Source organism: Typopeltis vanoorti, chromosome 2, assembly GCF_054136105.1.
Source record: "Typopeltis vanoorti isolate ZY-2024b chromosome 2, IOZ_Tvanoo_1.0, whole genome shotgun sequence".
NCBI classification, from domain to species: Eukaryota; Metazoa; Arthropoda; class Arachnida; order Uropygi; family Thelyphonidae; genus Typopeltis; species Typopeltis vanoorti.
Genome location: NC_143550.1, coordinates 124,904,828 through 124,917,030, shown reverse-complemented (window position 1 = coordinate 124,917,030; position 12,203 = coordinate 124,904,828). Strand labels below are relative to the sequence as shown.

The following is a 12,203-nucleotide window of genomic DNA, read 5'->3' as shown; positions in this document are numbered from 1 at the left end:
TGTGTGAGAGAGAAGATACAAAAAACTATAATGAAACAGTGTTCTCATTACAAATGAAAAAATCTTTTTTTATGTAACATGGGTATGTGCATATTACACATAATAATACCCATGTTATGGATAAAACACAGTATAAATAACACAGTAACTGTACACAGTAACTTACAAACAATAACACAGTAACTTACAAATCTCAGCTATATGGCATGAATTTAAAAAGTGGTTACTAACAATTAAAACTTATATCAAATAATGTGTTCTGTAGCTCCCAGTTAATCATATCTGGGCCCAGATATATTCAATAAATTACAGTATATTTACACTAGAACTTCTTTTCTTCATGGAATATGTGAAATGAAAATGGACATTGCATATGAATAATAAGTTGTAATTCAGCCACCATAAATTTTGGAATATCCTATGTCTCTTAGGTTTGTTGTTATAAAAGCATTTTAAGAACCTTGCATCTCTAAAGAAAATACATAAAGGACTGACTTAGCAACCAGGTTTGAAATCAGAAAGCATGCCTTTGTGATTTTAGTCAAGTCAAGTGATTTGTGCAAATGTTAATGAGTGAAATTAGGAATTAGATTTTAATCTCTTCAATATCTTTGTATAATAATGAATGATAGTGATGAATGATATGATAGTGAAGAACAATGAAATATATCTAAAGAAAAATATACCTAGAGGAAACAAAATTTGTAATAATGCTTACAGTTGAATCAGAAATTGCAATTTTTTTTTTTTTTTTTTTTGAGTAATTCACTAAGAAATGTAGGTTAGAAATTCCCATAGGCAGAACTATGATAAAAGCAATAGAATTAGCACTTTAATTAAACATTAAGGCCAAAGTGTAGCAGTAAAATTACTCTTGTAGGCAGGATTAGATATTGAACATTATCTTTTATTTTTCATGGTATTACAACACCAAAACAATAAATCATTAAAAAAGTATTTATTAATAAGCTTATAGATTTCAACGGATTTCAAACAAACATCTTCGGAATACAACTACTTGTTACAGTATACATGTGACAAAGAGTACAGGAAACAATTCAAATTGTAATAGACAAAAGACCTAATGTTCTAATTTGGCATCCTGTAATGTTGATTGTCTCCTGAATTTCTGGCAGATTAATGCAGCAATACTTGTTGAGGTTAGGGAAGATTGTTACATAGCCATTGTCAATTAAAAATGGTTTCTATGATTTGTAGCTAATTCCATGAAGCACACTGGTTTTCTTCCATTTAATTCTGGGTGAGATGTCCAGAGCACGGTCTGCCAGTCCTGACTTACCATAACGGCAATAGCAAATGTATTTCTTATGTTCTCCAAGGCAGATGTTAACAGATTTTCCTGTCTGTTTATAGCAGGCCATGTTACAATCACAGAGCACTCCATACACTCCAGGATACAATAGAGTCTGTCCCCTGTCGTAAAGTGTGGTGTGATGGTTATACTACTTGTGTCCTTTAGCTACTTTTTTACATGCATTCCAGATGTATGGGATAAGAACAGTAGTGCTTTGGTCTTGTGTGTTTGAGAAGGGGGAGATGAGGAGCATGTAGTATTTTATTAGTATTTTTTCATCATCATTGTCATGATCAATTTCTTGATATATATACCCCCAAGGGGTGTTCAGGTTACTATAACAACACTACATGATTAAGTTTACATTATTATTAATCTCCTATCAACAATTTTGCTCCAAATCATTCTAATTTTGTGCTTCTAAGGCACTTCTGACCAAATCAATCCACCTAGACCTTGGTCTTTCTTCTGGGTCTCTTTCCTGCCATCTTGGCAGGTATTTCTTTATTAGTATTATTAATACTATTAGTAATAATATTCTAGTATTTTATCTCTTTTGTAAAAGCAATGGCCACTGGCCAAAAAAAGGTAGTTGAGTTCTATGGCGAGGCTGCATCACTATAACAAATAGTCTTGGCTCAATGAGTTACTACTTTAAGGATTTCAGACTGTTGGGCTGGATAATGTGATTGTTTATGTGCATATCTTCCAGTGTGTATGTTGGCTTTCTATAAATAAAAAAGATAATGAACCATCCAAAAGACTGATGGCAAGAATGGCAGACAAATTATTTGATACTTTTTCTAATGTGAAGTTTATTTTAGAATGTTGGCTGTTTAGATGAGTTACAAAAGAATGTAAAATATCTTGTCCATGTTGTCAAATAGCAAATACATGATCTGTGTAGCACAGCCAGACTAAAAGTTTGAAAGTAGCTGTGCTAAGTGCTTTGTTCTCAAAATGTTCCATGTTAAAATTGGTCAAAAAAAAAAAAAAAAAAGGGGGGGGCAGTACCATTAAACTTGTTTGTAGATTTTTCCTTGCACGTAAATCACATAAATACAATAATCTACTGTTTATCTGACCCTTTAACTATCAGAATGGTAATTTGGATAACTAAAGGGACAGACAATCGAAGTACTATTACGAAGTGCTCTACAGAGAAGTAGGTTGACATGCAAGGATCGGTTAATTGAAGGGTGATTGTTTTGAATGTGGATAAATGGTAGATTACTGTAGTAAATTTGAATAATTCAAAAATATCAGACAAGAAGTTACACTTCATTAAATCAAGAGTCTCTGTTAGTGGTAAATCAGTAAATAAGGATATTAAAACTAAGTTGAGTCTACATTTTGAAGGATATGTTTTTTTTTTTTTTTTTTTTTTTTTTTTTTTTTTTTTTTTTTACAAGAAATATGAAATGAATAGAATTTTTAAAAAATTGGGGGGAACATTAGAAATTATACTCATTATGAAAATTAGAAATTATGAGATGGGATTGAATGATTGGTAAGAGGATGGAATAAGTTGACAAGGGTTTGGATTTTGTAGGTTGGACTCCTGATGGAATCAACTATCTGTCTTAGAGTTAGTTTCATGCAACTTTGGTACACTATAAATCCTGTGTGAACTTGTGTAAGAACTTCTGAGTTTTTTAATGTTTTATTTTTCTTGGTTCAACATCCTCCAAATAAAAAAAAAATTAAAAAAAAGGCATTTCTGAATGTGTATGTGCTTGTGAAAATTCTCAAGAAATTTCACTTTACAGCAATCTTCAAACCAACCAACCCCCATCTGCCAGGTACCTTTACTGCAACCTGGTATACATCAAGTCCCATTTCCCCACACCTCATCTTACTTCAGTCAAACAGGCAGGTTAATTCAAACACATATTTCAGTACATCTAAGTTATATTCAATGGATTAAGCTGACAAATCTGGAATGGCCCTAAGTGGAATTGACACTACACATGGGATCAACTGAAACAACACAGAATTACTATGTAGAAGTATATAAACAAACACATACACACACTCACACTTAGTAGAGGATAGCAGCTTTCATGTGAAATGCTAAAGTGAATTTATGTTTCATTTTTTTCTCCACATCTTTAAAAATGTTTTGACATGTGAATCTCTCTCTAGAAGTCCTGTTCAACCTGCATAGCATATGCCATGTGAACAGAGTATTTTGTATGCATGGCTTCTTAAGGAAAGTATGTAAGAATCATGAGATTTTGTATAGTGGAATGAAAGCTACTTTTATGTCATAATATTAAAATATCTGAGAAATTTTGTGCATTACATTGCAAATGTTAGGAAATGTGATTTGCACCTTTACAGGCTTGTTTATATGTTAATATCTTGGAAGGGAGGGGTTATAAAACCTTGTTGGCCATACTGAATTAAAAAGTAAGAGTATGGATGAGGAAATGATGTGCTTTAATTCTTTTCTTGTTGCTTGAGATGTTACAGATATAGCATTACGATTTCTGCCAGTGTTGGTAGGTTTCCTGTACACAGAGAACTCAAGGAATATGTCAAGAATGGGATGACAAACATACTCGACTTTGCCATTCATTCACCATAGGTTGTAACAGAATCTGTTTCTAATACATAAGTAAGGAATCCTGCTAATTAGAATCCTCCCCATTAGAATTATTTGCTCCACAAATAATACTTACTTTCAATTACAGTCACTCACCCTCCACTAAATCATCTTCGAATCTATTAATGTGCTATTTAATTCAGCCACTCACTATCACAGCATTGTTTGAAGAAGGCTAACCTATTCAATTGTCTGACCAATTTCGGTGGCTGCAGTTGGTCAGCAACTCATTGTACTTTCTGTTCCCAAGTAGGTCTCTTTAGTGAAAAAAAAAAAAAAAAAGTTCGATATTATATGATCTGCTCAGCTAAGCTGCTATCATTAGCCTTTCGTGATCTTCTCCCAAGTTTAAACTGTGCTATCCAATAATTATTTGTTATGATCTGCAGTGTTTGCTTTAATTTGGCTATTTGTATATAATGCTTACAAATAAACTTACTATATTACCTTATACACTTTCTTCACACCTCACATGGTTGGCATAACATAATTTAGGTTAACAGTGTGGGTGAGATTCACACAGAAAAAATAAATAAATAACTCTGCACATGATAATCACTATTTTGCAGTCAGACCTTTCCATCCAAGTTGTAATTCTTCATGATGAAATGCTTCTCAAAAAAATTTGTGGAAACCAGAGAAGAAAATATTTTTGATTCCTGCAAAAATTAAAAAAACACTCCAACCTTTCTAATCTTGCTGATTTTACTCACAATTTACCAACTATACTAGGTTTATGACGTACCATGAACAGGTCATAAACTTAGTATTGCGAGTGATTGTTATATTAATACAGGTACAACATCGATTTTCTGGCACCTCCTTTAGTCCAGAGAAAATTACCAAATCGCTCCTGAAATTTCCACAGTTACTTGAGTAGTTCATAGGACCACTACATATGATGTTGCATGTGGTAATTAGATTTATAAAAAGCCAAACTGGCTAAGACAGAGAAGCAGAAGATGATATATTACTAATTCGGATATCTGGAATATTTATATCTTCAGGATTTATGTCACTTCATCATCTATTCCTTTTCTATTATTTTTCTTTCCTCGATTTCTAAGCTTCTTTAGTACCTACAAAACATTTTTCCACCTGCATAGATGATATTTTATCATCTATATTCTTTACAAAATATACTCAAGATTTTAATCTAGCTACTCTTAAACATAACTTTCTTACATTTTTCTCTATATTCTCTAAACTTGCATGTCAATTTATTGTCCAGGTTTACTTAAACCAAAGCTGTTGTTACAAGTCATACCTCACATGGTTGACATAACATGCTATAAGTCCCACTGTAACATGGATGTTTTGTGAATGTTTTCAATGGTAGATGAATGTCACTTTCAGTGTTAAATCACCACTCTACCTATTCATAGACTAAACTGGCTTCAAAAAAAGTACTCTGATTTTCAGAGTAAGGTTTCAGCCCACAGTGGATAGACTAAGGGCATAATGCTTACAAATAAACAAGTTTACACCCTTTCATGGATGGGATTCACATACAATTAAAAATAAAATCAATTCGCTTTTCTAAGTTCTTGTTTGTTCTTCTGATATGAATTTCTAATTTAAGTACATGTTACATATGGTGATTACCTCTGCTTTTCTACAAAATTTTCCAACATATTTCTGTAGATCTGCAATTTTAATTTCCTGCTCTGTTGTTAAGGTTTCCAAAATAACCAGTTTATTTTATTATATATAGATATGTATGTATATATTCAGACTACCCATGTATATATATGTGTATGTATATATATATATATATATATATATATGTGTATGTATATATATATATATAAATATATATATATATACATTTCTTACATTTTTCTCTATATTCTCTAAACTTGCATGTCAATTTATTGTCCAGGTTTACTTAAACCACACACACACACATGGGTAGTCTGAAATGTTCTCGGCCTAACAATGAAAAAACGAATTTATAATTTCAAAAAATTATTTTTATTTTTCAGTATAATTTTCCCTAAGACTAATACATTTATTCCAGTGATGCTCCAGTGCCATTATCCAGTCACTGTAGTGGTTCTCGGTAAGATCTGCAAAATATCTCTCTAGCTGCAATCACCTCTTGATTCGAAGAAAAACGCTGACCAGAAGGAAGAGTTTTAGTTTTGGGAAGAGATAGAAGTCAGAGGGAATCAAATCTGGGGAATAGAGTGGATGTTCCAACAATTCATGCAGATTCCTTAATTTTCCCATTGCCCAAACACCTTTGCGGGCAGGTGCATTATCCTGATGAAAGATGATTGTTTTCTTCTGCAAACCGAATCTTTTCTCACAAATTTTTTCGTCTAGTCTGGTTAAAAGATTGGAATAATATTCCCTGGCTATTGTTTTACCCTTTTCAAGATAATTAATAAACAAAATGTCTTTAGCATCCCAAAACACCAGAGCTGTGACCTTGTCTTCTTTAGAGCTGAACAATCAGGTTCTGTCCACTGTTTTGACTGCTGTTTGGATTCGGGTGTGTATTGGTGAATCCAAGTCTCATCCATAGTAATAAATTGACACAAAATCAGTTTTATTCTTGTTAAAACGCTCCAAGTACTGTTCAGAGATTTTCATGCAAGTGCATTTTTGATCTTCATGGCACATATCTTGCACAAAGCTTTTTCATTTGCAATTCTTCATGCAAAATATATCCTACATGTTCTTTTGAAATGCCTAAAGTCTCAGAAATTTCACGCACTTTGGCTCACCGGTCATCCAATACCATATCGTGCATTGATCAATGATTTCTGGTGTTGTTATACGTTTTGGACGTCTTTCACGTGAATCATCTTCAAGGCTGGTACAGCCATGTTTAAACTCAGCAGCCCATTTCTTAATTGTGAAAAACGAAGGAGAAGAGGGCCCATTAACTTTTATGAACTTCGAATGAATTTCTTTTGCCGTTAAACCTTCTTTTGCAAAGAATTTTATAACTGCACGATACTCAATTTTATCCATTTCAAGGGATATAGACAACACTTTGGCTTCCGACAGCTGTATAAAAAAAACTACTTGATAGAATGAGTTGCAGTTTCACATCAATGCTTATGACAGATGTGCCAACCTAGAAAAAAAAAATTGCCAATAGTGTTGCCATTTATGGTTGAGGCCAAGAACCTTTCAGACCACTTAAGTTTATATATATATATATATATATATATTTTTTTTTTTTTCTTTCTTTCTTTATGCCTGTTTTCCATTCTGGTGATATAGTTCCTCTATGTCAATGGACTGCTGGCATTAGCAACACAGGAAACAATAAAATAAAATAAAAGTTTGTGTACCCTGTAAATATTCTTCTTCAGGAGAAATATACAAAACTAAGGATGTTACAAATCAAAGGTAAACACAGTAGATTCCATTACAACCTAGTGAACAAATTTTGTTGAATTACTACACAATTCAGCAGAGCTGAACAACTGAACAATCTGTATAATATGATAGGGCTTGACAAATTTTGTAAAATCCTACCTACCATGCAAAAAATGTCCTCACCCCGAGACAATCCCCCCCCCCCCCCCCCAAGAATTTTTTTAAAGATATGTCTCAATAAGTCAAGGAGCCACATAAAGTGATTAATGGTAGTGCATTTGTGTTTTCTTAAAGTTAAAAAATATTTTATTTAGAAAGTTATTTTTTATTAAATAAAAAATATTCATGAAAAATTTTTTTCATGTAGTACTATCATATCCTGTACACCCCTTGAGGGTGCATGGCAGGAATTTGATGATGATGATGATGATAAAAAATATTCATTTGTTTCCAGTCAGAAGCTGCTCTCCAAGTGGCAAAATTTACTCACCACATGCAACTGACCCTGTAATATGATATGAAATTAATCAAAATTATGGAGCTTAATGTATTTGTTTCTCTTATTTTCACACTCACATGCATTTATTTAATTAAATATAATAATAAATCTTATTATTATAAAAAATTTTTACACTAGGGGATACAAAACACTAATTATGAAAAATAAAAAAGTTACTTTTTTTTTGCCATTTCGTTTTTTATTGTTATTATTTTACTGATCAGTGTGATTCATTCATTCATTTAATTTATCATATTCATGCCAGGATGTGTCTTATGTTGAATAGTGTGAAATAAAACATGGGATGCAGCCCAGCATGAATGCATTAAGTGATTATGCCATTATAAAACAAATACTTGAGACAAACTTAAAAAATAAAAATAAACAAATAAGCAAGTTATGAAAGAATATCATTTTTTATCACACGATAGCATAGCTCAAAACAATCACTTATCATGGGATGATTTCCAAATTATTATTATATTCAGTAAAATGATGAAAAGAGAAAAATAATATATTACTTGATTAATGTCTACTATCTTTAAGATACATATAAAAAAGGAATGCATTCTCAGACATTATTATCAGCCATATGATATAATATAAATTACTTTGATGTACATTCAGTAATGGAATACCTAATGAAAGTTGCCTATCATATGACATGATAACTGGGTGCAACTAAAATCATTCCCTCGCTTCTAGTTAAAGTAATCACTCACTCACACTGTTATTTCCATTTATTTACACGCAATGAATGGAATTCCATACCCATATTGCCTTTTGTTGGTTGTTCCTTATGTTATTTATTTATTAGTAAAAAATGCAAAAAAAGGTTTGCATGTTAATGTGTATGCTGCTGCAAGAGAAAGGTAATTTTTTTGTCCTTTAGGATTTTTTTTTTTGTGAATTTGCTTTTGATTATTGGTATTTTAATTCATTCAACATTAAATTAAATAGAAAGTAAATAATATTTAAGGGTGCCTATGGCATGATTAGAAATAATAAATTACACGATAACCACAGTAATTAACTTTAATGAAATGAAAGTACAGATATTTCATACTGAAAATAACAGTACATCATCAGTGAGTAGAAACAAGCAATTAAAGGAACTGGATTACAAAGTACATACAGCAGTCAGTGGTTTAACCAGTTAAAAATTGTTGCCACATGCTAGAAATTAGTATTAATAAATAATATTATTAAAAATATTATTAAACAACTATTTTTGATGGTTTACATAAGATAAGAAGCTCCAAAAAAAAAATTTTGGGGGGGGGGGGGAAAGAGAGAGAGAGAGAGAGAGAGAGAGACAATCATTTCAATTCAGATTTGGCCAGTGTAAAAGAGCTTCACAACTTTCTTTAAAAAGGCATTCGTATTTAAACCTGCATCTATGGAGAAGACAAGCTTTATCCTACTGGATATTATGTTTTTTAGTGTCAATCAATACTATGTTGTGCCAGACCAGACTTTTGAGGTTTCATGTATTTGATATAATATTCATGTTTTTTAATTATTTTTTCTACAGAACGGCCTGTTTGTCCAAAGTAGATTACATTCACACGGTAAATGCCAGCTAATGATAGAGGTGCCAGTTTGTCTTTTGTAGATGGCAACAGGTGAGAAATTTTGTTGATTGGAAAATAATATGTGGGAATTATAATATGATTGGAAAATATGATACTTCTTCAAAATTCTACCAATCTGTTTTGAGATGCCAGAAACATAAGGGATTGGAACCCTGTGGTCTGTTGAAGAATACTGAGGTGTTGGAACATAGGAGTCCATTATCTGCTGAATTTGATTAGGGTTGTAAGCATTAAATTCCATTAACTTTTTTGATAGTGAGAAGGTCTTGTTGTAAGCTTGAGGGAGAACAGCACACTTTATGTGCTCTATTAATTAAGGACTTGATAATATTTCTTCAATTTTTTGAGAGGTGTGATGAGCAGACTTTTCATGAATGCCAGTGAAGTAGGGTTTCGATAGGCATGGGATAATAAATTACCGGAGGCTGTGCGTGTTAGGTGGATGTCCAAGAATGGTAAACTACCAGCCTTTTCTTTTTCCATGGTGAACTGAATGCGTGGGTAAAGGCTATTGATCTGCTGTAGGAAAGTGGTAAGTTCATTTTCAGAATGAGGCCAAATAGCAACGACATCATCAACATAACAAAACCAATGAGAGGGTTGGGGATGAATGGATAAAAACAAGGTATCTTCTATATGGTTTAAAAAATAATTTGCCAAAGGTGGCAAACTATTTTTTATAGTTGAAGGTACTGCCATGGGAAGGTACTACCCATGGCAGTACCTTCAACTTGTCTATAGATCTTGTTTTTCCTGCTGAAATATACTGATTGTATAACAAATTAAAAAATCTTTGCAATATCAGGAGGATAATCATCATATAGTAAATTAACAGTGTCAGATAATGGAATGCTGGGTAAAGAGAGAAGCAATGTCAAAGCTGACTAACAAATCTGACTCTTGTATTTGAATATCCTTGATTTTTTCGAAAAAATGTGTGGAATTCTTGATGAATGATCTGGATTGTCCAGTGTGAGCAGTTAATAAATGTGACAGAAATTTAGCAATTCTATAGGTGGGAGAGTCAATACAGTTCGCGATGGGTCTTACTGGATAACCTTCTTTATGAATTTTTTGGGGGGGCCATATAAACAAGGAGTTCTTTCAAAATGAGTGCGCAACTTGTCCACAGTATTTTAATCCCAGCTAACAACTTCATCAATGAACAAGTAGCTTATTTAATATTTAATTGTTTGATTTGCATTTTTGTAGGGCTATAATTAATTTCTTGATAGGCGGAGGTATCCTGTAAAAGGTAGTCTATTTTTCTCTCATAGTCAGCCTTATCCATTACAACTACCACTTTTCCTTTATCTGCTTTTGAAATAGATATAATTCAAAATCAAATCAAACAATTAAATAAGTTGCTTGATGAAGTTGTTAGCTGGGATCAAAATACTGTGGACAAGTTGCACACTCGTTTTGGAAGAACTTCTCGTTTATATGGCCTCCCAAAAATTCATAAAGAAGGTTATCCAATAAGACCCATCGTGAACTGTATTGACTCTCCCACCTATAGAATTGCTAAATTTCTGTCACGTTTATTAACTGCTCACACTGGACAATCCAGATCATTCATTAAGAATTCCACACATTTTCTTGAAAAAATCAAGGATATTCAAAGACAAGAGTCGGATTTGTTAGTCAGCTTTGACATTGTTTCTTCTTTACCAACATTCCATTATCTGACACTGTTAATTTACTATATGACGATTATCCTCCTGATATTGCAAAGATTTTCGAATTTGTTATACAATCAGGATATAGTAAATCTAATGGCTAACTATCAAGAGTGGGAAGCCTTCACTGGCTGGAAAAACCTAAAAATTTGAAAATAAAATTCTTAGTTTTTCAAAACACATTATATTAAAAAAAATGATAAACTTCATTGATTACTTATCTTTATAAAATGTTATTGATAGTATTTTACAAAAGCCATCAGATGTTTCAGCACATATACAAAAACACACAGCCTACAGAGTGCTATTTCTTCACCATACACAAAAAAGCATCACTAATAAGACTGTTAACTAAAGCAGTACAACTTCAAATTAAAGATGCCAAGAAATTATATTTTGATTTAATCCTTTATCAAAGTGTAAGCAAACAATGTTTGTACGTGAAATCATTTCACGACTGGGCTACTTGTACATAGAGGCTAATGGCTTCACAACGGCTGCCCTAGTATCCCATAATGCAATGCACATATCCTTGCAGACATGCATAATGTTATGCATTATGGGAGGGGCCACCTCCCAAATCGGTTTTGACCTTTTGCGATAAAGGTCAAAATTCGTCGATAACAGTTGAGATTCAATTAAGGTCAAAACCAGTCTGGATAGTGGCCCTTCCCATAATGCATAGCATTATACATGTCCGTAAGGATATGTGCATTGCATTTATGGGATATTAAGGCAATGATATAAAGTCATTAGCCTCTATATATATATATATACAAGTAGCCCAGTCGTGAAGTGACTTCACGTGCAAACTTTTTTGCTTATACTTTAATAAAGGATTAAATCAAAAATATAATTGCTTGGTATCTTTAATTTATATAATATAACCAAGTGAAAAACTTTCAACAGCAGTACAACTTCATAGTTGCCTTCACACCAAAAGTCACATTTGCCACTTAAAAATCCCAGACACAAAATTTCAGCAGTTTTCATGGAGTTCTTAATAAATTCTGCTTTCTATACCTATGTTAGCTATACAAGTGTTTAAAGTATGTCTAGGAGACATGTTCCTTTAAAATTGTTATTTAATACTTTCAAAACTTATTACTTACCAGAAAAATAAAATCATGCAAAAGACAATAACTTACAAACATTTTAATGAACAAACAAA

At 32.4% G+C, this 12,203-nt stretch overlaps 1 protein-coding gene across 2 annotated transcripts in view; it reads right to left on the bottom strand.

The window, feature by feature from the left end:
* Nucleotides 1–12,203, bottom strand: part of Gart (trifunctional purine biosynthetic protein adenosine-3 Gart) — a 270,858-nt gene that overhangs the window by 76,122 nt on the left and 182,533 nt on the right. The gene's annotated exons all lie outside the window — the stretch shown is intronic.